The 27,616-nt window shown below is 44.9% G+C and overlaps 1 protein-coding gene across 1 annotated transcript in view; it reads right to left on the bottom strand.

Annotated features, from left to right (window-relative positions):
• Positions 1-27,616, bottom strand: part of LOC122792379 (son of sevenless homolog 1-like) — a 401,109-nt gene that overhangs the window by 337,815 nt on the left and 35,678 nt on the right. The gene's annotated exons all lie outside the window — the stretch shown is intronic.

Here is a 27,616-nt window from a genome sequence, read left to right as displayed (position 1 = left end):
GCACCCCCACTTGCTTGTCAACATGTTGAAAATCCTTGGTTCCAGTTTCCACTCGTGTGTGTCCATGAGGTTTCTGCTTAGTCTGTCTGCCAGAGTATTTAGTTTTCCTGGCAGGAATTGAGCTTGTAGATTCACTTGGTAGCTTAAGGCTGTGTTCCACAATGCCATGGCTAGTCTGCAGAGGGGGTAAGAATGTGTACCCTTCCTGCTTGTTTATGTACCACATGACAGTGGTGCTGTCCGTCTTTACCATTAATTGTCCTGGAAGAATGTATTTCTTGAAGGCTGTCAGAGCATTCTGTACAGCTAACATTTCCTTTTGATTTATGTGCAGGTGCATTTGACTTGGGTTCCATTTGCCCTGAATGCACTTCCCTGCCAGGTGAGCCCACCATGCATAGTTTGATGCATCTGTTAAGGTTTGGGCAGCAGGGGGTAGTGTGAATGGTAGTCCCCTGTTTTGGTGGCAGGCCTCTGCCTACCAAAGGAACTCTAGACGTAGGCAAGGTATGATAGGAATTATTGCTTCTAGATCCTGTAAATGTTGACACCATAAGATTTTGAGATGCCACTGTAGTTTCCTCATATGCAGACTTGCATATGGAATTAGAAGAATGCAGGAGGCCATGAACCCCAAGGCTTGCAGTATTTGCCTTGCAAATAGCTGGGTTTTTGTGGCCACTTGTTTGAAGTAGGTTGTCAAATGAATCCATTTCTCTGGCGTGAGGAAAGCCATCTGGGAAGTTGTATTCAAGCTTGCTCCCAGGAATATAATTTGTTGACCGGGTACCAGACGTGATTTATTTTCGTTTATGGTGTACCCCAGACAAGTTAGCACTCTTTGAACAAAGGCCAGATGATTCAAAAGTATTTATAATTCGGGCAGAAAGCCAGGACAATTGTCCAGATATGGGTATAATTGAATATTTCTTTGCCTGCAAAATGCAATGACTGGAGCTAGGCACTTTGTGAATACCCTGAGCACAGTAGATAAGCCAAAGGGCAGTGCAGAGAACTGCTAGTGCATGTAACCTGCTTTAAAGCGTAGGTATCTTCTGCAAGACTCCCTGATAGGGATGTACAGGTATGCTTCTTTTAAGTCTAGTGTTGCCAACCATCCATCTTTGCGTAGCATAGGAAGCAGCTGGTGAAGAGTCAGCATTTTGAATTTTGGAATCACCAGAAAGGTGTTTAGAGTAGAAAGGTCCAGGATAGGATGCCATGTATTGCCTTTTCTGGGTACCAGGAAAAGTCTTGAATAGAAACCTTGTCCCTTTTCCTCTTCTGGTACCAACTGAATAGCTCCCATGCTTAACAGAGAGAGAACTTGATTTTGGGCCACTGCCCACTGATTTGGGGGTAGATCTGGACACCCGCTTGGTGTTGGTAACGTGTGGAAGTGAAATCTGTATCCTTGAGACACTATATTTAAAACCCATTTGTCCTGGGTAATGAGTTCCCAGTTTTTGGCCTGCAGACCAATCTTTCCACCTAAAGGAGCATTCAGTTGGGAAGTGCTTGGAAGTTTTTAAAACAAGTCATTGAGACAGTTTTCCATAAGGGGGAGTCTTACTACTCCCAGCTTTGGGTGTGGAAATTCCCCACTGCTTAGTCTTGTGTGTCCCCTGGGACTGAGATCTGGGGTTTCTGCTGTGTCTGGGTTTGGCTTGAGAAGACCTGGAAGGGGCTGGAAAGGACAAATTATTAGAGGGCCAATGCCTACTAAATCTAGAAGGCTGAACTTGCAAGAAATCTTTAACAGTTTGCATAGATTTAGCTTTATCGTCCATCTTTTTAAGAACTTCCTCAGCTCTGTTGCCAAACAGGTGGTCCTGATATATGGGAGCATCCAACAGTTTAGCTTTAACATGATCAGGCAAAGATTGCTCCTTAAGCCAAGCATGCCTTCTGAGCACAGACCCAGTAACAGCAGCCCTGCAAGAGGCCTCTAATGAATCAAATCCACATTGCAAAATATGTTTACCAACCTGTTCAGCAGAATGCATTAAATCCTGTAATTCTTTATTTTCAGCACAGTCAGGAATCAACATAATTTTCTGTTTAAGCAACCCAATAACATGTTGCTGATACTTCACTGGCAGTTTAAAGCCCTAATGGCCAAGGTTGCAGAAGTGTAAACCTTCTTACACCATCTATCCAGCGCCCTGGAGTCTAACAGAAGAGGTAGGATTTTTAGCAGTAGAAGCCTTAATGCCCTCGGGTCCCTGTGAAATAGTCTCTGGATCCGCAATAGGATTTTTAAAAAGAAACTTGTGTGAATCAGGAACCCTGCAATATCGGTCAGGTTTTCTGGAAGCAGGAGGCAAAGAATCAGGGGACAAACTAGATTCCAAAAAGGCATCACCAACAATGTCTAGCACAGGAGGTATCGCTAAAGGCCTATGCTGAGGCAGGAGTAAGAAATCCCTAAGCCTCTTTTTTGAATCAGAAAAATTCTGGCTTTCCCAGAGGAAATGCTCCCTTAGAGTATGTAAGGTTTCACCAAAAGAAAAATCCCCTGGAGGGGAAGCAGAGGGAATACCAGTCCTCTGCATCAGAATCCTCATAAGTAGATAAAGGCAAATCCAGATCATCAGAAGAATCAGAGAAATCAGAATCCTGGTAACAAGATTCATAAACAACTTCAGTCCTAGGTCTCTTAGAAGGGGGAGGTTGGCTTCCTCTGATTAAAGTTATAAGATTTTTCAGCCATTCTTATCATTTGTTTTTAAGGCATAGAGGCCTGAACATGCGGCCTGGGCGTCAGTTTCTTAGGCATGGTTCGAGATTTAGGCCTAAATGAAGAAGGAGGCATCGGTTTAATATGCAAGTCCGTAGGCCTGAAGACGCCCTCAGAAGCTGGTGCCTGCACAGCGGCTCCGGAGCCATCCAAAGTAGAGACATCCGTAGGTTCCACAGTTGAAGCATCTCACAGCATACCGGACTCCGAATGGGTCTCAGTAGAGGCCTGCGAATCAGAAGTAGCGGGTATCAGGGGCTGCGAAAGCGCCTCACAGAATACCGGCGAACTGGCGACTGGCTTAGAAGCGTCGTCAGCAGCTTTGGACCTAGGCGGCCTGTCTCTGTCTTTTATCTTTGCTTTTTTTTTTGGAATCCCGGTAGTCAGATGGTTAACCGATTTCTGGATAATTAAACCAAGAACCGAAATATTTAGAGGTGAAAATATACCAACGACGGATAGTGCGCTGATTAAACAAAGCACAAAACCAACAGCAAGGTACATCGTGGTCAGAGCCCAGGCAAGGAATACAGTACGAATGAAAATCTTTGTGAGGTATTTGCTTTCCACAAGTAATGCAGTTATTAACTTTTAGTGACATCGGTAAAGAGCAAGAAAAAGTTTCCCCAACGGTGTACTTGGCTTTAGTTGAAGACTTTGGTTCTGAAACTCGAAAACAAAAATTTCAGGAGTCGGCCGACTGGCACTTGCGAACTACTTCTGCTTCGGGCACCGCACGGCAAGAAAGACTGATGTAATGGCGTCGGCTGCATGTTTTATACCCCTGACGACCTGACGTCATGGAAGGGACAGCATCCAACGCAGGACCCTAGACTTTGTTAATCAGGCCTACTGAGGGCTACTGCAAGCAGATAACCCAAATGTAATGACTGCAACAGTGAAACATGAACAACATCTTGAGTGCTTGCGTAGGGGCAAATCCTGGCACCCGATATGAAAGGTACAGTTGTGGAAGTAAAATCACCATAACAGCAGAAGTTCGAGTGATCACTGCTGCAACAGCCTTAGCTATATGGGTGGATTACTCTAGCTTACAACATTTGAGAGGTAGAAGAATCCAGGAGCCCCTGGAGAATAGTCCAAGCAAAGCCTGATCTAGACCTAGAGAAGGAATCGAGCCTTACAGTGCTTTGTAAAAGTATGTACAGAGGATGAAGCTGCAGCTTCTAGAACATGAACAATTTAGGTTGTTTTTAGCATTAGTATAATAGTGTTAATTACCAATAATTTGGTCTCGGGCATTTTGTATATGCTGTAAATAGTTAAACTTGTTTCAATTTATTCACTTATTTTATTACACTTTAAAATCTTGTTATACTTTGTAATCATTTTAAAAACTTGTAATATTTTTAACAAAAAAGAATTCTTCTGGAATCCAACACTTTCTAAAAAGCAACACATGAAGCCAAGGTCCAGCTAGAGTGCGTCTTGACCCTGCCTGCAATAGTTTTGTTATGGTGAGTATAACTCATTTTCTACAAGGCAGAGATTCTTTGAGAATTAATCCTTCTTTTATGCTTAAAGTGGTATCAGAATTTACTTTAGAACAAACTCTCCATATCCCCATTTTCTTTCCCGAACCTAAAAACGAGAGAGAAAGGATAACTTCATATCCTGGAAATCCACTGACAACTCGGGTACACTCTTGACAAAGGTTGCCCCTTCTTACATTGGCAAGAAATGAACAACTGATCAAAAGATCTGAAAGATTTAGTTCTGTCAAGATAGTACCAGAGATGTCTGTGGACTTACAAAGTAACAGATATCCTTTCTCCCTCATTTTCAGGTTCAGAAAAGAAAATTGGGATATTCAGTTTGTTTTAAAGTAAACGCTGATAACACTAAGCATAAAAGGAGGATTAGTTCTCAAAGAATCCCTGCCTTTGTGGAAAATAAGAAACAACTCAGACACGTAGTTCAAAAGGAGCAATTGTTAGCTTCTCTAACACAAAATAAGGATCCCAAGGAGGGTCCACCAGTTTTCTTGGAAGCCTCTAATACAAAACCCCTTTCAAAAACATTTTGATATGAGACTGCATTGAAAGAGGAGACTCCATGGGCAGACATGCTGCAATGGCTGATAAATGAAGCTTGACTGAAGAGCAAGAAGGGTCATAGGTTTATAAGTTCATACTAGGCTATCTGCCCTAGGGCATTTATAAGCCTAGCCAGAGTGTGTTTGGCTTTCGCCACCCATTTTAAATTAATTTTGCTATGCCTTTTTTTGAGGTTAGTATACTGTGCCTCTGTCTAACAGTGACACCGAAGTGATAGCCGGGGTAAACCTACGATCTCCCACCCACTCATCAAGACTCCTCTTGAAGAGAGTCAATGTGGGACTCTACCTAACCTGGACTGGGATTTTATTCCAGAGTGAAGGGAGCCTCTGGGTTATGAATCTGTCCCTCCAGCATGTCCTATTTATTTCAGTGCTGAGGTTCAAGTCTGTTGAGCGCGTAGCTCGATGGGATTTGGATTTTCTGAGGTGCAGCATGTCCATTAATTCCGGGTTGGACATGGCTTTATACGTCAGGCACAGATCGCCTCTGAGCAGGCGGTATGCCACTGAGTAGAGCTGGAGTTTCTTTAACCGGGCAGCATATGGCATCTGTTTGAGCCCTTTGATCCTCTTGGTGAGGTACTTTTGGGGTCTTTCCAGTTGCTGCAGGTGTCTGGTAGGGTACATCCCAAAAGGGGCATTGTACTCAACTATGGGCCTGGTGAGGGATGAGTAAAGAGGCACGATGACCTCCCCTGATCTAGATGTGAATCCCTTCATGATTAGGTGGGCTATATAAAATGTTTTTCTAGCCACTTTGGCCACGTGGTTGTCAAATGAGAGATTGCTATCAACTTGGGTCCCCAGGTCCCTAATGATTTCTTCTGTACTTAATGGATTACCAGCTATGTGGTAATTTGTGGGCTCTTTGTTTTTGCCAAAGGGGATGACTATACACTTTTTGGCATTTAGCTTGAGGCCATGGCTCTGGCACCAGTTGTCTGTTTCTATGAGGCCCTTTTGGAGGATGCTTGTGTCGGCTGGAGAGTTGATTATGATGGCCAGTTTGCAGTCATCTGCGAACTTGGTCAGCCACAGTCCTTCCGTGTTGGCCTGTACCGCTGAGAAATATATACCAAACAAGAGAGGTCCCAGGACTGAGCCTTGTGGGATGCCACTTGTAACTGGTTTGGAGTCTGACATGGCTCCAGCAATTCTAACCATGTGGGTTCTGTCCTTGAGCCAGTTTGCAACCCATCTAGTGACATAGGGGTTTATATTTAAGCTAGTGAGCTTATCTATAATGCCCGAGTGGGTATTGTATCGAAGGCTTTTGCGAGGTCCAGGTAGGCTGTGTGGACCACCTTCCCCTCGTCAATGGCCTTGGTGACTGTTTCAAAGAAATTGACCAGGTTTAAGAGGCAGGATCTGCCCTTAAAGCCAAACTGGGTAGGATCCAGTGTCTGTAGGTCCCCAATATCTTTATTTATGAGGTCCATGATGATCCTTTCCATAGCTTTGCAGACCAAGCTAGTCAGGCTTATGGGGCGATAGTTTCCAGGATCCATTGAGGCACCACCTTTGTGGAGAGGGACCACTGTTGCTGTACGCCACTCTTTGGGTACATATCCTGTAGTAAGGCTAAGATTGAACAGTAGTTTTATGTTTGGGTTTAGCTCTTCTTGGAGTTCATGTAGGACGCAGCCCGGGACACCATTTGGTCCCATTGATGTTGTTTTTTTTTGCTTTGGAGAGGGCAGTTCTTACCTGAGCATCTGAGATGTCAGGGGGGCAGCACTCTGTTGGGATAGATATTTGCCCTTTTGGTGGGGAGAAGTTTGCACTGAACCTGTCAGCTAGGATGTTGGCAATGTCTGTGGGCTCGGTGTATTTTTTGTCATTTTGGACTAATTCTGAGCATATCTGGGAATTCCCACCCAGGTTCCTAACATAACTAAAGAAAGCCTTGTGATTATCCTTAGTGTCCTATGCAATTTTTCTCTCGAAGCTGGCCTTCGACGATTTTATGAGTACCCATAGTTTTTTGCTAATACTGATCAGAGATGCCTTCCCTTTTTGGGATTTTGCTCTATCATGTAGTAGCTTCCTCCTTCTATTGTATAGTTTGTTTATGGCTAGGGTCCACCAGACAGGACATCTGCCTTTGGAGGATTGGGTCTTGGTTTTATTTGGGATCGCATGATCCATGCATTCCTGAAGGTGTTCATAGAATGCGTTTATAAAGGATTCTGCAGTCTGGGCCGTATTTTCCACAGGCCCGGGGGCTTTGAAGGATTCCGCCTCGGTTTTGAGGCGTGGGAAATTTGCTTTAGAGAAGTTTTTCACTGTGGTTTTCTGGGCAGGGGGTGGGGTCGGGATGTGAATATCCAGTGAGATTAGTTTATGGTCTGATCTTACCAGTGAGGGATGCATTTCTGGTCTGGAGCATAGTGTCCCCATGTTGCTGATGATCAGGTCCAGTACGTTTTCCCCTCTTGTGGGAGTGGTAACAAGTTGTTCCATAGCATTTGAGTTTATAAATTCTGGGAACCTTTGGGCTAGGGTGTTGGAGCTAGAGTAATGCTCCCAGTCTATGTTTGGGTAGTTGAAGTCGCCCAATATAATGGTGTTTGGAGAGACCTTCATATTTTCCAGTATTCTCAGGAAGGCCGAGTGGGGTTCCTGCGTTTGGGAGGGTGGTCTGTAGCAGGCTATAAACTGGAAGGCAGTTTTACCCACTGTTAGTTGCACATGGATAGTCTCTGATGCTTCGTGCTGTGCCACCAACCTGGAGGTGTGGGTATCTTTGACGAATATTGATACTCCCCCTCCTTTTGTGGTTCGGTCCATGTTTTGGGGCCGAAAAGCATGGTATGAGGTATAACCTGGTAGTGCTGGGGTGCTCTCAGGAGCCTTGAACCAGGTAACTCACAAATATTGTAAAACCAGACAAGAAGTAGCTCTGAATGGGTGCTGGTTATGTTCTTGGCACAGACTAGAAAACCTCTTCTATTTGCAGATATATGCTTTTCAAGTTGTAGGCTTTCTTGCCTCCATTAGTACCTGCTGCAGGTCCTCCATAAACAGGTGCAAAGAGGAATTAAGATCCATATCATCCAAGCAATCAGCTGAAGTTGATTGTGATTGGGGTATATCAAACACCCCTGTTCTTGTGTGAGTAGATTCAGTATGTGAGGAAACTTATGGTAATTGCCCCTAGCCATTTCCAAAAGAAGGAAGAAAGTACAGTTGTGTACACTTATCATAAATGTAGATGTTCGAGTGTATTCACTGTTGCAGTCATCACATTTGGGTTATCTGCTTGCAGTAGTCCTCAGTCAGCCTGATTATCAAAATCTTGGGTCCTGCGTCGGTTGCTGTCTTATCTTCCATGACGTCAGGTAGTCAGGGGTATAAAGCATACAGCCGACGCCATTACATCAGTTTTTCTTGCCCCAGATGTCAGGTGCCCCCATAATGGGAAGCATTATGTACAAGGTAACACCTACAAAAAAAAAACAAATACACCAAAAAGCTTTAAGCATAGTAAACAAGAATAGAGGTATAGCCAATAGAAGTCATGGGGCTGGAGGGAGGGTAACAAGGACTGCAACAGTGAATACACTCTAACATCTACATTTATGGTAAGTGTACACAACTGTACTATGTTCTTTGTGTTTCACTGCTGCAGTCATCACATTTGGGTAGATTCTCAAAACTAAGGATGGGAGGAGGAAATCAGATAGCATTAGGATCAGCTATAAGGCCCTGCAAGACTGCAGTGGCAAAGCCAGCTCTGGATTTAGAAAAGACTGGCAAATGGTAATGCTTGGTGAAGGTATGTACAGAACTCCAAGTAGCAGCTTCTAGGGTGTCCCTGGTAGGAACACCTCTCAAAGGCTGCAGAGGTAGATGCAGGCCTGGTTGAATGTGGTCTCATCCCCTGTGGGGTAGGTTTTCCATGGTGCTTATAGTAGAAATTAATGCAATGGCATTAGAAATTGTTTGCTTTGAAATAGCCTTCCCCTCAGCCCCTGCAGAAAATGTAACCAGCAGCTGTTCAGATTTCCTGAGAGGTTTAGTCCTGTCCAAGTAAAATCTAAGTTGTCTGTGCACGTCCAAGGAGTGCAGTATTCATTCCCCTTTGTTCTGTGGATTAGAAAAGAAGGTTGGCAAATGAATGGACTGATTAAGGGACCACAATGGATACCACCTTGGGCATGAAGGAGGGATTGGTCTGCATGAAAGATGATGAAAGGCTCCACTGCCATGAGGGCCTGTAATTCAGACACCCTTCTTGCTGAAGTGATGGCTAAAAGGAAGGCTGTTTTGCAAGAAAGGAATTTCAACTCTGCATTTGCAGCTGGCTCAGAAGGAGGTAGAGTGAGCTTTTCCAATACAAAGTTAAGGTCCCAGGCTGGAGTAGTGGCTCTCCTGGATGGTCTTAAGTTTTTGGCCCCTCTGAGGAACTGCTTCAGCAGTAGATGAGAGAAGATGGGTGGTTCTGTATTGTAATGAGCTGAAATGGCTGAGGCATGAATTTTGATGGAGGAAAAGAAAGGCTCTTGTGAAGCATCTCAGTTAAGTATTGAATAATCTGAGGTAAATTGGGCACTGTTGTGCCCATCCCCTGAGTTTTGTTCCAAGAACAGAATCTTTTCCATTTTTCAGCATAGGATTTTCTAGTACTAGACCTCCTTGCTTCCAGAATGACATCCATCACTTGCTTATTGAGGGATGGTAAAGTACAGTTTTGTACCTACCATAAATGTAGATGTCCGAACAGGATAGCATCTGCAGTCCTTACAAATGGGTTGTCCTGTCGTCAGGCAGCCCTTCGGTCGGCCGGATTCCAAAGTCTGGGTCTGGCCTTGGCTGGTATCGCACTTCACCCGACGTCATCTCTGCTGGTCTTCGGGTATAAAGGCATCAGCCGACGCCATTTTCCTCAGTGTTTCTTGCCCCAGATGCCAGTTGCCCTCTTGGATAGCTAAATTTTTGGGTAAATGCCAATGTTTCCAAAAAAGTAGAAGGCAAACAAAAAATAAGCATGTATGTACATATATACAAACAAATACACCATAAGAGATCCCCCCCCCCCAGCTAGCTATTAGGTGGGCAAATACCCTAGGAGTACCACAGAGGGGAAGGAGGGTGGGTAATCCTGACTGCAGATGCTATCCTGTTCGGACATCTACATTTATGGTAGGTACAAAACTATACTATGTCCTTCAAGGATGCATCTGCAGTCCTAACAAATGGGTAGAATACCATAGCCAAACTAGGGGAGGAGGAAGAAGAATTATAGTGTAGTTAGGATCCCTTGCAAAACAGCAGTGGCAAACCCTGCTCGGGATCTAGAGTATAGAGGTAAGTTATAATGCTTGGCAAATGTATGCACGGAGGTCCAAGTAGCAGCCTCAATAATGTCCTTGGTAGCCACTCCTCATAAGAAAGCTGTGGTAGTGACTGTAGCCCTTGTAGAATGAGGCCTTATGTTCTGTGGAATTTGCTTTCCATGGTAGGAGTAACAGAATCTTATGCAATTTCCTATCCACTTGGAGATTGTCTGTTTGGAAATTGCTTTTCCTTCCCTTCCTGTTGCATAAGCTACTAGAAGCTGGTCAGTTTTTCTATTGCTCTTGGTTCTGTCCAGGTAGTAGCGCAATTGTCTATGTACATCCAAGGTATGCAGCAGTCTTTCCCCCCTGTTCTGTGGATTGGGAAAGAAGGTAGGTAAGGTGGATTGCCTGGTTTAGAGACACTCTGGATACCACCTTAGGCATAAATGTAGGATTAGTTCTCATGGACACTATCTTGATGGAAGATTAGGAAGGGTTGTACTGCCATTAAAGCCTGTAGTTCCGAAACCCTTCTTGCTGAAGTAATTGCCAGTAGGAAAGCAGTTTTCCAGGATAGGTGTTGAAGATCTGCTGTTGCTGCTGGTTCGAATGGAGGAAGTGTCAATTTTTCTAGCACAAAGTTCAAGTCCCATGCTGGTAATGGTGGTTTCCTAGGAGGTTTTACATTCTTAATTCCTCTCAGGAACTGCCTGAGTAGAGGATGTGAGAAGACAGGGGATCAAGCTGTATTCTGCAGAAATAGCTGATGCATGTATCTTGATGGAGGAATAGGACAGGCCTGTATGGAGAAGCTCTGCCAAATACTCCAGGATGTTGGCAATATCTACCTTTGACACATCTTTCCCTCTTTCAGTACTCCAAATGACAAACCTTTTCCATTTTCCTGCATAGTTCCTTCTTGTTGAAGGTCTGCGGGCCTCAAGGATAATGTCTTTAACCCTTTGGGATAAATCTGGGTTAGTTGCTCTTATGTAATGTTCCAGGCAGTCAGTTGCAGAGTTTTCAGGTTTGGATGCAGGATGTTGTAGTCGCTCTGAGTTAACATCAAAGGAATCAGGGGTAGTGTCCACGTTTCCCCCCGAGACATGCTCTTCAGCAATGGATACCAATGTTGTCTTGGCCAATTTGGAGCTATCAGAATTATCCTTGGACGTTCCTCTTTGATTTTCAGTAGTACCTTGTGCATCAAAGGAAGAGGTGGGAGTGGGAAGCATTGAGCTGCCTGTTGGTCCAGTTTTGTGAGGTTTCAGCCAGCAACTTGTAGTTTATTGGTCGCTTTGGGCCAGTTCCTAGCTTCTTTCAGCCCCCTGATATAAAAAACGCTAAACGCGCGTTTTTTGGCTTGTACCTACTTAGCACAGATCCTCGTGGTGGCCAGCAGAGTAATCCAAGCTTCAGAGAGCTAAAAAAGCGACTTTACCTGATTTAAGTATAATTTTTGTGGCTTTCCACTTCTATTTATCTAGCAACTGTATTTCGCCTGCTTGCTGATACATTGTTACTGTTTTTCTGCATTTATTCTGTTTTGCAATTGTTTCTCAATTTGTTACTTTTAAAATCTGTAACTGTTGCAAATTGTTTGTGTAGGCTGTGATAGCCGATTTATAGCATTTATAAGTGTTTACTGTATCTGTTTCTGCTTGTTTTCTGAAAAAAAAAAAAAAAAAAAAAATATCTCTTGTTTTCCCGCCTTACTAAGCTAGAATAGTCCAGTTTCAGAGCTTGCTGATCCCTGGGCTTTGTTTGCAGTTCCTGTTACTGAATCTTTACCTAATTTGGAACAGAGGAAGTTCCCTTGCTTACCAGTGGGAGTGGGAAGCATTGAGCTGCCTGTTGGTCCAGTTTTGTGAGGTTTCAGCCAGCAACTTGTAGTTTATTGGTCGCTTTGGGCCAGTTCCTAGCTTCTTTCAGCCCCCTGATATAAAAAACGCTAAACGCGCGTTGTTTGGCTTGTACCTACTCAGCACAGATCCTCGTGGTGGCCAGCAGAGTAATCCAAGCTTCAGAGAGCTAAAAAAGCGACTTTACCTGATTTAAGTATAATTTTTGTGGCTTTCCACTTCTATTTATCTAGCAACTGTATTTCGCCTGCTTGCTGATACATTGTTACTGTTTTTCTGCATTTATTCTGTTTTTGCACTTGTTTCTCAATTTGTTACTTTTAAAATCTGTAACTGTTGCAAATTGTTTGTGTAGGCTGTGATAGCCGATTTATAGCATTTATAAGTGTTTACTGTATCTGTTTCTGCTTGTTTTCTGAAAAAAAAAAAAAAAAAAAAAAAATATCTCTTGTTTTCCCGCCTTACTAAGCTAGAATAGTCCAGTTTCAGAGCTTGCTGATCCCTGGGCTTTGTTTGCAGTTCCTGTTACTGAATCTTTACCTAATTTGGAACAGAGGAAGTTCCCTTGCTTACCAGTGGGAGTGGGAAGCATTGAGCTGCCTGTTGGTCCAGTTTTGTGAGGTTTCAGCCAGCAACTTGTAGTTTGTTGGTCGTTTTGGGCCAGTTCCTAGCTTCTTTCAGCCCCCTGATATAAAAAACGCTAAACGCACGTTTTTTGGCTTGTACCTACTCAGCACAGATCCTCGTGGTGGCCAGCAGAGTAATCCAAGCTTCAGAGAGCTAAAAAAGCGACTTTACCTGATTTAAGTATAATTTTTGTGGCTTTCCACTTCTATTTATCTAGCAACTGTATTTCGCCTGCTTGCTGATACATTGTTACTGTTTTTCTGCATTTATTCTGTTTTGCACTTGTTTCTCAATTTGTTACTTTTAAAATCTGTAACTGTTGCAAATTGTTTGTGTAGGCTGTGATAGCCGATTTATAGCATTTATAAGTGTTTACTGTATCTGTTTCTGCTTGTTTTCTGAAAAAAAAAAAAAAAAAAATATCTCTTGTTTTCCGCCTTACTAAGCTAGAATAGTCCAGTTTCAGAGCTTGCTGATCCCTGGGCTTTGTTTGCAGTTCCTGTTACTGAATCTTTACCTAATTTGGAACAGAGGAAGTTCCCTTGCTTACCAGTGGGAGTGGGAAGCATTGAGCTGCCTGTTGGTCCAGTTTTGTGAGGTTTCAGCCAGCAACTTGTAGTTTATTGGTCGTTTTGGGCCAGTTCCTAGCTTCTTTCAGCCCCCTGATATAAAAAACGCTAAACGCGTGTTTGCGCGATTTAGCGCGGAGCTGCTACCGTTGCACACTAGGGCAGCGCCGGTTAAGCAGATTTAAACTATTTGGGCTACCTAAATTCCACTCTTCAAATTTTCCCTTAAAGCTACCTTCCTCGAACTATACTACTGATCTAATCATCGTATACTATAACTAAAAAGATCATCTCTACTTGACTCCAAGTAGACTATTCTCTATCTGTTAAGCCTAGCACTTGCTCCTACAGTACTTATTACCTTGATACGGTGCTCTTGTCATAGATAGTACCCCAAAAGGCAAACCCCATTTCTCGGTCATCCACGCCCCGGAATCTTCTTTAAAGTTTTTTTTTGACTATTCCTTCTAGCATGTCGAGGATCAGTTGCTAGTGTCCTCTCCTGCTCAGCTGGTGAACCTGGGAATATTGAGGCAATGTTACAATTGCCTCATGTACACAGACAACCCTCTCCTCCTCCCACAAAACACAAATACATGCGAGAGATGCAACTATACAGCCAAACTGGAGGCTGAGCTCTCTCAACATAGGACTGGCAAGACCAGTCGGGAGGAGAAGGTTACCACACACACTATAGACCCAGTCTCACATAGTACCATCACAACCTCAAATCATACACATAAACACACAAAGACATACTCGGAGGCTCTGATCAAAAATCTACCAAAACAGCAGAGGCCACCAAAGCAGACACCGAAACAACCACCACCTCAGAACACATCACCTGCAACACATAGACCTCACATTCAGAGTGTCAAACAGTCACAGCCCTTAAGGCCAAACAAAATGCCAGACACACTAGTCATTGGTGACTCCATAGTCAGACACACTGACGTCCCGCTCACCAGACTGAGTAAGGAGAAGGTCACAGTAAGCTGCCTGTCGGGCGCTAGAATCCGCCACATAACGCAAGCACTCAGGTCTCTCAACAGCAGGTACAAATACGACTCAGTCATTGTCCACGCTGGTGTAAATGACCTGAGACGTACCTCCTTGGACTACATGAAAAGAGACATCGAGGAGCTCTCTGATTATGTAGCCCAGGCAGGTATGACCCTGACCTTGAGCAGTATCCTACCTTCACCAAGAATGATGTCACAATACATAGATAAGATGATCAGCTTTAACAATTGGCTTAAACACTGGTGTCATTCAAAGGGGATCCAGTGTCTGTCTGCCTGGGATGACATGCTGGACAAGCCACGCTGCTTCGCAAGGGACGGCTTGCACCTGTCACCCTGGGATTCGGATATTGGCAAAGGCTCTTGCCACCCCATAGTGCCTTTTTAGGCAAGGCTCAAATTCTAAACCTACCACCCTAGAACACAAAAAGGAAAAAACTAAGGGTAATGCTGCTCAATGCCAGAAGTCTGAATCTCAAAATGCACGCACTCAAGGCCCTTCTCGGTATGGAGAACATCGATGTCTGTGCTGTGACAGAAACCTGGTTCAAGGCTCCTGAGAGAACCCCAGCACTATCAGGTTTTACCTCATATCATGCGTTCCGGCCCCAAAATCCGGACAATACCAAGAAAGGAGGGGGTGTATCCATATTCATCAAGGACTCCCACACCTCAAGACTGGTTGCAACGCACGATGCATCGGAGACCATCCAGGTGCAATTAACCATAGGCAAGACTGCTCTGCAAATTGTAGCATGTTACAGGCCACCCTCACAAACTCAGGAACCTCACATGGCCTTCCTGAAAACACTAGAGGGGATAAATGTATCACCAAACACCATCATACTAGGTGACTTCAACTACCCTAATATAGACTGGGAACACTACTCAAGCCCAAACACCCTAGCCCAAAAGTTCCTGGAATTCATAAACTCAAATGCCATGGAACAACTAGTTACCATCCCCACAAGAGGAGATAACATACTTGACCTCATCATCACGAACATGGGAGCACAATGTTCAACACCGAAGTATACCCCTCACTGGTGAGATCAGATCACAAACTAATCTGGGGGGAGGGCCTCATCGCAGGCCGACGTGAAATAAAAAAGACGACAGTAAAGAACTTCTCGAAAGCCGACTTCACACTTCTAAAGACTAGTGTGGTCTCCTTTAAGGCCCCCGAGCCAGCAGAAAACAGTACACATGCAGCTGAATCACTTACAAATGCCTTCTACCAGCACCTGCAGGACTGCATGGATAAGGCAATCCCAAGCAAAACAAAGACTCTCTGTACCAAAGGCAAGCGTCCAGTCTGGTGGACCCCAGCCATAAACAAACTCTACAACAAAAGGAGGAAGCTACTACAAGATAGAGCAAAATCCTTAAAAGGTAAGACACCCTTGATCACTATAAGTAAAAAACTAAGAGCTCTCATAAAATCATCCAAAGCAAATTTTGAGAGAAAAATAGCTAAAGACTCAAAAGACAATCATAAGGCCTTCTTTAGCTATGTTAGAAACCTGGGAGGAAACTCCCAGATATGCTCAGAACTAGTTCAAAATGATGTGAAGATTACTGATCCTACGGACATTGCCAACATACTGGCTGACAGGTTCAGTGCAAACTTCTCCGCCCCAAAAGGAGAGATATCTATACCAAATGATTGCAGCCCCCCAAACATCTCCAACGCCCAAGTGAGAACTGCTCTCTCCAAAGCAAAAAACGCAGCATCCATGGGACCTGATGGTGTCCCCGGCTGTGTGCTCCACGAACTCAATGAGGAATTAAACCCACAGCTAGGACAGCTGTTTAATCAGAGCCTTACCTCTGGATATGTACCCAGGGAGTGGCGCACTGCAACTGTGGTCCCACTTCACAAAGGCGGTGCCTCCACCGACCCTGGAAATTACCGGCCCATTAGCTTGACAACCCTTATCTGCAAAGCCATGGAGAGGATCATAATGGACCTCATAAATAAAGACATAGGGAATTTGCAGACCTTGGATCCAACCCAGTTTGGCTTTGTCAAAGGCAGATCATGCCTTTTAAACTTGGTTGACTTTTTCGAAACAGTCACCAAAGCCATTGATGAGGGAAAGGCAGTCCATACAGCCTACCTCGATCTGGCGAAGGCCTTCGATACAATACCCCACTCGGGTATCATTGAAAAACTCATCAGCTTAAATATTAACCCATACATCACAAGATGGGTTGCAAACTGGCTGAGTGACAGAACCCACAGGGTCAGAGTTGCTGGCGCCATGTCAGACTCAAAGCCTGTCACAAGTGGTGTCCCACAGGGCTCAGTCCTAGGCCCACTCTTGTTTGGCATCTACTTCTCGAAGTACAAGCAAACACAGGAGGGTTATGGCTGACAAAGTTTGCAGATGACTGCAAACTGGGCCATAGTAGAAAACACATCTGACACAGATATCCTTCAGAAGGGTCTCACAGAAGCGGATAACTGGTGCCAGAGCCATGGCCTAAAGTTAAATGCCAAAAATGCATAGTCATACCCTTCGGGAAAAACAAGGTTACCCTAGCTACCAAATAGGTGGCAATCCACTGAGCACAGAAGAAGTTATCAGGGACCTGGGGACCCAGGTTGATAGTAGTCTGTCATTAGACACCCATGTAGCTAAAGTAGTTAGGAAGACCTTCTACATTGCCCACCTTATCATGAAGGGATTCTCATCTAGATCAAGGGAGGTCATTGTCTCCCTCTACTCATCACTCATCAGACCAATGATTGAGTACAATGCCCCATTCGGAATGTATCTGACCCGACACTTGCAGCAGCTGGAGAGGCCACAAAGTTCCTCACCAAAAGGATAAAGGGTCTCAAAATCTGTCCTATGCTGCCCGACTGAAAGAACTCCAGCTCTATTCAGTCGCCTTACCGCTGCTCAGAGGTGACCTTTGCCTAACATACAAGGCCATGTCAAACCCAGATTTGATGAATATGCTTCACCTCAAAAAATCTAGATCCATCACAGCCACAAGGGCGGGAGACTTAAACCTCGACACGGCTATTAATAGGGCGTGCTGGAGGGATAGATTCATCACCCAAAGACTCCCTATGCTGTGGAACAAAATCCCGGTATATGTGAGGCAGAGCACCTCACTGGCCTTGTTCAAGAGAAATCTTGACCAATGGATGGGAGATCGCAGATATACCCCAGGGATTACCTCAGTGTCACTGCTCGACAGAGGCACAGCAAAATAATGGGTATATTTCCCCATACTAAAGGGGTGGCGTAAGCCACAAAACTATGGGCTAGGCTTGTAAATGCCCTTGGGCAGATAGCCTAGTATGAACCTATGAACCTATATGCACCTATGAACCTATGAACCTATATGCTGTCAGGCCTTTCCAACTGAAGGATAGAGAGTCCACCTTCCAAGCAAGTGGGTGGTATGTCCTTGTGCAGAATTTCTTGAGCTGGTGATTGAGTGGGAATGCGAATAGGTCTATTTGTGGCATTCCCCATTTCTTTGTGATGGCCTTGAAGATGTCCGGGTGTAGCATCCATTCATGAGCATCCGAGGTAGTTCTGCTTAACATGTCTGCTAGGATGTTTTCTTTTCCCGGTACAAATATTGCCTGTAACTGAATGTTGTAGCTCAGAGCCATATTCCATAGGTCCAGAGCCATTCGGCATAGGGGGTATGAATGAGTGCCTCCCTGTTTGTTGATGTACCACATGACTGTGGTGTTGTCTGTCCTTATCATCAATTGGCCTTCTTTGAGGAATGGTCTGAAATTCTGGATTGCTAGTTTTACTGCCAGCATTTCTTTTTGATTTATGTGCAGGTGCAGCTGATCTGGAGTGCATAAGCCTTGAATGCACTTGTCCAGCATGTGGGCCCCCCAACCGAGGTCTGAGGCGTCCGTTGTGATGGTTTGGTTTGTTTGAATGTTGTGGAAGGACAAACCTGGGTTTGACTGGCATGCCTGAGCCCACCATAGGAACTCTTGTTTCAGGCATGGGATTAGTGGTATTTCGGTTTCTAAGCTGTGCCTGTGTTGAGACCATAAATTCTTTAGGTACCACTGTAGCTTTCTCATATGCAATCTGGCATGGGGGACCAGGATTATGCAGGATGCCATGAAGCCCAAGGCCTGCAGTACTTTCCTTGCTGTTAGTTTGTTCTGCTTTGTTAATGCCAAGAAGTAAAGAGGAAGTTGTTCTTGTTTTTCTGCAGTTAGGAATGCCATCTGTTTTACTGTGTCCAATTCTGCACCCAAGAATGTTCTTGTTTGGGATAGTATCAGTCTTGACTTTTTTAAATTGACTGTGTATCCCAGGGCTTGTAGTAAGCAAATGACTCTTTGTAAGTCTTGTGTCAGCTTGCTTTTGTTGTCCGCTTGTATCAGGCAGTCGTCCAGGTATGGATAAATCTGGATTCCCTGAAGCCTGCAATGAGCGATTACTGATGCCAGGCATTTCGTGAACACTCTGGGCGCAGTAGATAAGCCAAAGGGCAATGCTGAGAATTGATAATGCTCTGATCCTGCAAGAAATCTGAGGTATCTTCTGCAATGTGGTCGTATGGGGACGTGCAGGTATGCCTCCTTGAGATCTAGAGTTACCAGCCAATACTCCTTGCCCAGCATGGGAAGAAGTTGCTGTAGGGTCAGCATTTTGAATTTTGGAACAATGATGAATGTGTTTAAAGCGGACAGGTCGAGAATAGGTCTCCAACTTTTCTCTTTTCTTGGTACTAGGAAGAGTCTGGAGTAAAATCCCTTGCCCTGTTCTGTAGGTGGTACCCTTTCCACAGCTCTCATCTTTGTTAATTGAGCTATTTGTTTTAGAGCTTCTGTCTTTTGATTTGGTGGTAGGTTTGGCATTCCTCTTTTTACTGGTAAGGTGTGGAAATGAAACCTGTAGCCTTGGTCTATAGTTTGCAAAATCCACTTGTCTCTTGTGATATAGTGCCAGTTTTTTGAAAATAAGGCTAACTTTCCGCCTAAGGGTGCTGCTATTTGTTCCCTGGTAGGCGGTGTCAGAGCCAAGTCACTGTGATTGTCCTGTTGCAGTGGTAGTGGTTGTATCTGTGCCTCGTTGGTTATTGCCTTGCCACTGGCGTCCCCTGTAGGCACCTCCTCTGGATTGATTTCTGTCTCTGGAACGTTTATTCCTGCCTCTCTGAGTTTTAGAGGAGTCTGGAAAGGACCAATTTTTGGAAGGCCAGTTCCTGCTAAACCTTGGGGGCTGAACCTGTAAGAAATCTTTAACTGTTTGTACAGATTTTGCCTTCTCTTCCATTTTCTTCATTACTTGTTGGGCAGGAGAACTAAATAGACTGACCTTATCCATAGGAGCATCTAATAGCTTTGCTTTAACATGATCCGGCAAGACCTGTTCTTTCAACCATGCATGCCTTCTTATAACTGTGCCAGTCATGGCTGATCTAAATGAAGCCTCCAGTGCATCATAGCCACATTTTAAAGAATGGTTACTAACCTGCTGAATGTTATTCACCATTTCTAGAACATATTTCTTATCTAAGGAATCATCAGAGGACAGTTTCTTAGTTAACTGATCAAGCATAAACTCTTGGTATTGGATTATATGAAACTGACAGTTCAAAGCTCTAGCTGAGAGAGTAGCAGAGGTGTATACTTTTTTACCCCATCTCTCTAAGGACCTGGATTCCCTTTCAGAAGGGAGAGGGTTTTTCGCTGAGGTTGAAGCTACTGCCTTAGGCCCCTGGGAGATAGTCTCAGGATCTGCAAAAGGAGCCTTGTATAAGTGGTGATGAGTGTCCGGTACCCTGTAAAACCTATCGGGCTTAGCAGGGGCTGGAGGTAAAGTATCAGGAGCAGTGCAAGCATCATTAAATGCATCATCCACAACAGGAAGAACTGGAGGTATAGCTAAGGGCCTATGTTGCGGTAAGTGTAAAAAGGTCCTAAGCCTTTTTCTTGAATCTGAGAAATCTTGTCCCTGCCATTGGAATTGCTCTCTCATGGCATGTAAGGTTTCCCCAAAGGAAAATTCCTCTGGTGGAGAGGCAGAAGGAATAGATTCTTCAGCATCGGAATCTTCATAAGTAGAAAAAGGAGCCTCTGGATGGTCTGTATTGTCTGTACCATCAGAAGAGTCATCTGAGGACACTGGCTCAGGGGGCTCTGCTCTAGGTCTCTTTTCTGGAGGTTGAGAGACCCTGTCTGGGTGAGATTGGGATCCCCTTATTAAAGAGATGAGATCCTCTGCCAGAGTAAGCATTTGGGAACTGGAACTGGGCCTGTGAGAGGGGCTTAACAGGCACAGACTTAGCAGTTTTGGCTGCTTTAGCCCTGGCAAAGGCCTTTATAGACATGGCTGCAGGAGGCCTAGCAGCACCACGTGCTGGGGTAGAGACATCCAAAGGAATGGTGTCCGATAATTCTAGAGAAACCACATTAGTAGGCAAAACTTCAGAGGCAGATTCAACTAGGGTAGAAGGGGCCTCGGTAGTAGTCATGGATTCGGCTGAAGATTGACCCGTTTGCTCGGTTTCGGCCGAAACCGAGACACTCGCGGTTTGCTTAACCGTGGTTTCGGCCGAAACCGCGGACCGCGAGTGTCGGTCCTTTTCTTTGCGTTTCTTAACAATTTGAGTAGTCGGAGGATCCGACGGCATAATGTACGCAAAATCTGAGCCGAAAAACTGTTCAGCAAACTCTGACCGACGCCTAAGCGTTCGTCGGTTGAAGGAAGCACAGGCTAAACAAGCTACTTCGTGGTCTGGGCCTAAACAAGGTAAGCAGTAACAGTGGAAATCTTTATGAGGTATTTGTTTCCCACAAGTTAAACAGTTATTCACTTTTTCTGACATCGGCTGAGGCAAGAAAGAGTCCCCAATGGGGTACTTAGCTTTTTAAAAGTCTTCAAAGTAGTATTCGGTAGTAGTCATCTCTGGATCTGACCGACCGGCACTTGCGAACAGCTTCTGCTTCGGGCGCCACGCGGCAAGAAAGACTGAGGAAAATGGCGTCGGCTGATGCCTTTATACCCGAAGACCAGCAGAGATGACGTCGGGTGAAGTGCGACACCAGCCGAGGCCAGACCCAGACTTTGGAATCCGGCCGACCGAAGGGCTGCCTGACGACAGGACAACCCATTTGTAAGGACTGCAGATGCATCCTTGAAGGACATCAGAGAAATCAGGTAATTAGCCAGGCTGCCAGGTTCAGGGTTTGAAGCTGTGGGTGCAGAATCTGGCATTCCTTGCTTGGACAGCAGGGCAGGGGTCTGAGGCAGGTGCCATGGTGCCAGCAGTGACACTGCGCAAGAGGGGGGTACCAGTTTAGACGTGGCCAGTCTGGTGTAATCAGAATTGTCCTTGGTTTGTCCTGTTTGTTTGATCTTTAGTAGTACCTTGGAGAGGAGAGGCGGGGGGGGGGGGTAAAGGCATAAACTGATAGGTTTTTCCAGGTGAAGGACAGGGCATCCACTTTACAAGCTTGTTTATGGGGAGTCCTTGTGCAGAATTTGTCCAATTGGTAGTTCTAGGGGGAGGCAAACAGGTCTATCTCTGGGCTCCCCCATTTGTTTCTCAACATGCTGAATATCTTTGGATCCAGTTTCCACTAGTGTGGGTCCATGAGATTTCTGCTTAGTTCGTCTACCAGTGTATTTAGCTTTCATGGCAGGAATTGAGCCTGTGGGTGCACTTGGTAGCAAAAGGCTTAGTTCCAGAGAGCCATGGCTAGTCTGCAGAGAGATATGAATGGGTTCCCCCCTGCTTGTTTATGTACCACATAACAGTGGTGGTGTCAGTCTTTACCATTAATTGTCCTGGAAGAATGTGGTCCTTGAAGGCTGTCAGAGCATTCTGTACAGATAACATTTCTTTTTGATTGATATGCAGGTGCATTTGACGTGGGTTCATTTTGCCCTGAATGCACTTCCCTACCAAGTGAGCCCCCATGCATAGTTTGATGAGTCTGTCATTAGGGTTTGGGTGGCAAGGGGTAGAGTGAATGGCAGTCCCTTGTTTTGGTGGCAGGCCTCTGCCCACCAAAGGAACTCTATCTGTAGACAAGGTTTGATGGGAATCATTGATTCTAGATCCTGAGAATGTTGACACCATAGGCTTTTTAGATACCATTGTAGTTTCCTCAAATGCAGTCTTGCATATGGAATTAAGAGAATGCAGGAGACCATGAACCCCAGGGCTTGCAGTATTTTCCTTGCAGATAGCTGGGTCCTTGTGGCCAGTAGTTTGAAGTAGGCTGTCAAATGAACTTGTTTCTCTGACATGAGGTAGGCCATCTGGGAAGTTGTATTCAAGCTTGCTCCAGGAATCCAATTTGTTGGCAGGGTACAAGATGTGATTTCTCTTCGTTTATAGTGTACCCCAGGGAAGTTAGCAATTTCTTTACAAACGCCAGATGATTTAATAGTATTGTCCTGGCTTTCTGCTTGAATAAGACAATCTTCCAGGTATGGGTATATTTGAATATTTCTTTGCCTGCAAAATGCAAGGACTGGAGCTAGGCACTTTGTGAATACCCTGGGTGCAATAGATAAGCCAAAGGGCAATGCAGAGAACCGATAGTGCATGTAGCCTGCTTTGAAGCGTAGGTATCTTCTGCAAGATTCCCTTATTGGTATGTGCAAGGTAGGCTTCCATTAAATCCAGTGTTGACAACCAGGCATATTTGCCTAGCATAGAAGCAGCTGATGAATAGTTAGCATCATGAATTTTGAGATAGCCAAAAATGTGTTTAGGATAGAGAGGTCCAGGACAGGACGCCAGGAATTGTCTTTCCTGGTTACCAGGAAAAGTCTCTAGTAGAAACCTTGTCCCCTTTCTTCTTCTGGGACAGGTTGAATAGCCCTGATGCTTAAGAGAGAGCGAAAGTACAGTTGTGTACACTTACCATAAATGTAGATGTTCGAGTGTATTCACTGTTGCAGTCATTACATTTGGGTTACCTGTTGCAGGTTGCCCTCAGTCGGCCTGATTAACAAAGTCTTGGGCCCTTCGTCGGTTGCTGTTCCTTCTTCCATGACGTCAGGTCGTCAGGGGTATAAAACATGCAGCCAACGCCATTACATCAGTTTTTCTTGCCCCAGATGTCAGGTGCCCCCCTAATGGGAAGCAATTAAATATAAAAGTATAATGATATACCTCCAACAAAAAAGCAAATACACCAAAAAGGCTTTTAAGCATAGTAAAGGAAAGTAGAGGTATAGCCAAAAAAAACTTAGGGGGCTGGAGGGAGGGTAACCAGGACTGCAACAATGAATACACTTGAACATCTACATTTATGGGAAGTGTACACAACTGTACTACGTTCTTCGTGTTTCACTGTTGCAGTTATTACATTTGGGTAGATTCCCAAAGCTATGGTTGGGAGAAGGAATTTAGATAGCATTAGGACCAGCTATAATGCCCTGCAAGACTGCAGTGGCAAAACCAGCTCTGGATTTAGAGAAAATTGGCAAATGATAATGCTTGGTGAAAATATGTACAGAACTCCAGGTAGCAGCTTCTAGGATGTCCCTGGTAGGGATGCCTCTGAGAAAGGCTGTAGTAGAGGTAGATGCAGCCCTGGTGGAGTGAGGTCTTATCCCCTGGGGGATAGGTTTTCCATGGTGCTTATAGCAGAAATGAATGCAATGGGCTGTCCATTTAGAAATGGTTTGCTTTGAAATAGTCTTGACCTCTGCCCCTGCAGCAAATGCCACCAGCAGTTGTTCAGATTTCCTTTCAGGTTTAGTCCTGTCCAAGTAGAATCTAAGTTGTCTGTGCACATCTAAGGAATGCAATATCCGTTCCCCTTTGCCCTGTGGACTGGGAAAAAAGGTTGGCAAATGAATGGACTGATTAAGAGCCACACTGGATACTACCTTGGACATGAAGGATTGATTGGTTCTATGGGACACCCTGTCCGCATGAAAGATGATGAAAGGCTCCACTGCCATAAGGGCCTGTAATTCAGATACTCTTCTAGCTGAAGTGATTGCTAAAAGGAAAGCGGTTTCCCAATAGATAAATTTTAAGTCTGCAGTAGCAGCTGGCCTGAAAGGAGGCAGACTAAGTTTCTCCAAAACAAAGCTAAGGTCCCAGCCTGAGGTTGGAGCTCTCCTGGGTGGTCTCATTTTTAGCCCCTCTGAGGAACTGCTTGAGCAGTGGATGAGAGAAGAGGGGAGGTTCTGTGTTATAATGAGCTGAAATGGCTGAGGCGTGGCTTTTAATGGAGGAAAAAGACAAGCCCTTGTGAAGCATCTCAGTTAAGTATTGTAAAATCTGAAGTAAACTGGGCGCTGCTGTGCTCATCCCTTGAGACTGGTTCCAGGCACAGAATCTTTTCTATTTTTCAGCACAAGATTTTCTAGTACTAGGCTTCCTTGCCTCGAAAATGATATCCATCACAGGTTTACTGAGGGATGGTAAAGGAGAGATTATGTAATTAGCCAGGCTGCAAGGTTCAGTGTTAGAAGCTGAGGGTGCAGAATCTGGTTCTCCTGCTGAGACAACAGGGAACGAATCTGAGGCAGGTGCCATGGGGAAAACCGTGACACTGCGCAGGAAGGGGTACCAGTGTTGGCGCAGCCAGTCTGGAGCAATCAAAATCATCCTTGGTTTGTCCTGTTTGATTTTTAGTAGTACTTTGGAAAACAGAGGCAGGGGAGGGCATAGACTGATAGGTTTTTCCAGCTGAGGGACAGAGCATCCACTTTCCAGGCTTGTTTGTGGGGAGTCCTTGTGAAAAATTTGTCCAACTGATAGTTTTGGGGAGAGGCAAACAGGTCTATATCTGGGCTCCCCCATTTGCTTGTCAACATGTTGAAAATTCTTGGTTCCAGTTTCCACTCATGTGGGTCCATAAAGTTTCTGCTTAGTCCACCTGCCAGTGTATTTAATTTTCTGGCAGGAATTGAGCTTGTAGATGCACTTGGTAGCTCAAAGCTGTGTTCCACAATACCATGGCTAGTCTGCAGAAGAGGTAAGAATGTGTACCCCCCTGATTGTTTATGTACACAAAACAGTGGTGTTGTCCGTCTTTACCATTAGTTGTCTTGGAAGAATGTGGTCCTTGAAGGCTGTCAGAGCATTCTGCACAGCTAACATTTCTTTTTGATTGATATGCAGGTGCATTTGACTTGGGTTCCATTTGCCCTGAATGCACTTCCCTGCCAGATGAGCCCACCATGCATAGTCTGATGCATCTGTTGTTAGGGTTTGGGCGGCAGGGGGTGGTGTGAAAGGTAGTCCCTTGTTTTGGCGGCAGGCCTCTGCCCACCAAAGGAACTCTAGGCGTAGGCAAGGTATGATAGGAATCATTGCTTCTAGATCCTGAGAATGTTGACACCACAGGCTTTTTAGATACCACTGTACTTTCCTCATATGCAGTCTTGCATATAAAATTAGAAGAATGCAGGAGGCCATGAACCCAAAAGCTTGCAGTATTTGTCTTGCAGACAGCAGGGTTTTTGTGGCCACTTGTTTGAAGTAGGCTGTCAAATGAATTTGTTTCTATGGCGTGAGGTAAGCCATCTGGAAAGTTCTATTCAAGCTTGCTCCCAGGAATATAATTTGTTGACAGGGTACCAGGTGTGATTTTTTTTCGTTTATGGTGTACCCCAGACAAGTTAGAACCCTTTGTACAAAGGCCAGATGATTCAAAAGTATGTCCTGGCTTTCTGCCTGAATTAGACAATCGTCCAGGTATGGGTATATTTGAATATTTCTTTGCCTGCAAAATGCAATAACTGGAGCTAGGCACTTTGTGAATAACCCTGGGCGCAGTAGATAAGCCAAAGGGCAGTGCAAAGAATTGATAGTGTGTGTAGCCTGCTTTGAAGCGTAGGTATCTTCTGCAAGATTCCCTGATTGGGATGTGCAGGTATGCTTCTTTTAAATCTAGTGTTGCCAACATAGGCATCTTTGCCTAGCATAAGAAGTAATTGCTGAAGAGTCAGCATCTTGAATTTTGGAATGTCCAAAAAGGTGTTTGGAGTAGACAGGTCCAGGATAGGACGCCATCAATTGTCTTTTCTGGGTACCAGGAAAGTTCTCGAGTAGAAACCGTGTCCCTTTTCCTCTTCTGGTACCAGTTGAATAGCCCCCATGCTTACGAGAGAAAGTACTTGTTTTTGGGCCTCTGCCCACTGATTTGGGGGTAGGTCCGGCCACCTGCTTGGGGTTGGCAACGTGTGGAAGTGAAATCTGTATCCATGGGACACTACATTTAAAACCCATTTGTCCTGGGTAATGAGTTCCCAATTCTTTGCATGAAGAGCAATCGTTCCCCCAAAGGGGCAGACAGTTGATAAGTGCTTGGAAATTTTAAAAGGAAGTCACTGAGATAGTTTACCATAGGGGTGAGTCTTATTCCCAGATTTGGAAGTGGAGGCCCCCCACTGCTTAGTTTTGTATGTCCCCTGGGACTGAAACCTGGGGTTTTTGCTGTGTTTGTGTTTGGCTTAAGAAGACCTGGAAGGGGCTGGAAAGGACAAATTCTTAGAGGGCCAGTGCCTACTAAATCTAAGAGGCTGAACTTGTAAGAAATCTTAAACAGTTTGCATAGATTTAGCTTTATCTTCCATCTTTTTAAGAAATTCCCCAGCCTTGTTGCCAAACACGCGGTCCTGACTTAGTGGAGCATTCAACAATTTAGCTTTAACATGATCAGGCAAGGATTGCTCCTTAAGCCAAGCATGCCTTCTGAGCACAGACCACGTAAAGTACAGTTTTGTACCTACCATAAATGTAGATGTTCGAGTGTATTCACAGTTCGCAGTCGGCCAGAGTTCCAAAATCTTGGTCTGGCATCGGTTGCTGTCGCTTCTTCCCTGATGTCAGTGCGCCAGGGGTATACAAGATGCAGCCGACACCATTTTCTTCAGTCTTTCTTGCCGCACGGTGCCCGAAGCAAAAGCAGTTCGCAAGTGCCGGTCGGCCGACTCCTGAGATTTTCAATTAGAATTTCAGAACCGAAGTCTTCAATAAAGCCAAGTACCCCGTTGGGGAAACATTTTCTTGCCTCAGACCGATGTCAGTAAAAGTTAATAATTGTATTTCTTGTGGTAAGCAAATACCTCATAAGGATTTCCATTCTTACTGTATTTCATGCCTAGCCCCAGACCAGAACGTCACTAGTTGTCGGTTTTGTGCTAGATTTAACAAGCGCACTATTAAACGTCGGTTTGACTTTGCTCGCCATTACTTCGGCCGAAGGTTCAATTATACCATGCCATCGGAACAACCGACGACCGGAATACACAAAAAACGCAAAGACAAGGATAAGGACAGGCATCCGAGGCCCAAAACTGACGAAGCCTCTTCTAGGCCAGTCGCCGGTTCTCCGTGAGGCACTTTCGCAGCCCCTGACACCCGCTACCTCACAGCCACAGGCCGCCTCCGACTCCCAGGTGGAGATATCTAGGCCTCTGGAAATTCAAGGTATTGGGCCTATGGAAACTA

The sequence above is a fragment of the Protopterus annectens genome, chromosome 1.part2 (genome assembly GCF_019279795.1).
Source record: "Protopterus annectens isolate FY-2018-M chromosome 1.part2, PAN1.0, whole genome shotgun sequence".
Taxonomy (NCBI): Eukaryota; Metazoa; Chordata; order Ceratodontiformes; family Protopteridae; genus Protopterus; species Protopterus annectens.
The sequence above is the reverse complement of the archived record's forward strand: the minus strand, read 5'-3'. Positions and strand labels throughout refer to the sequence as shown.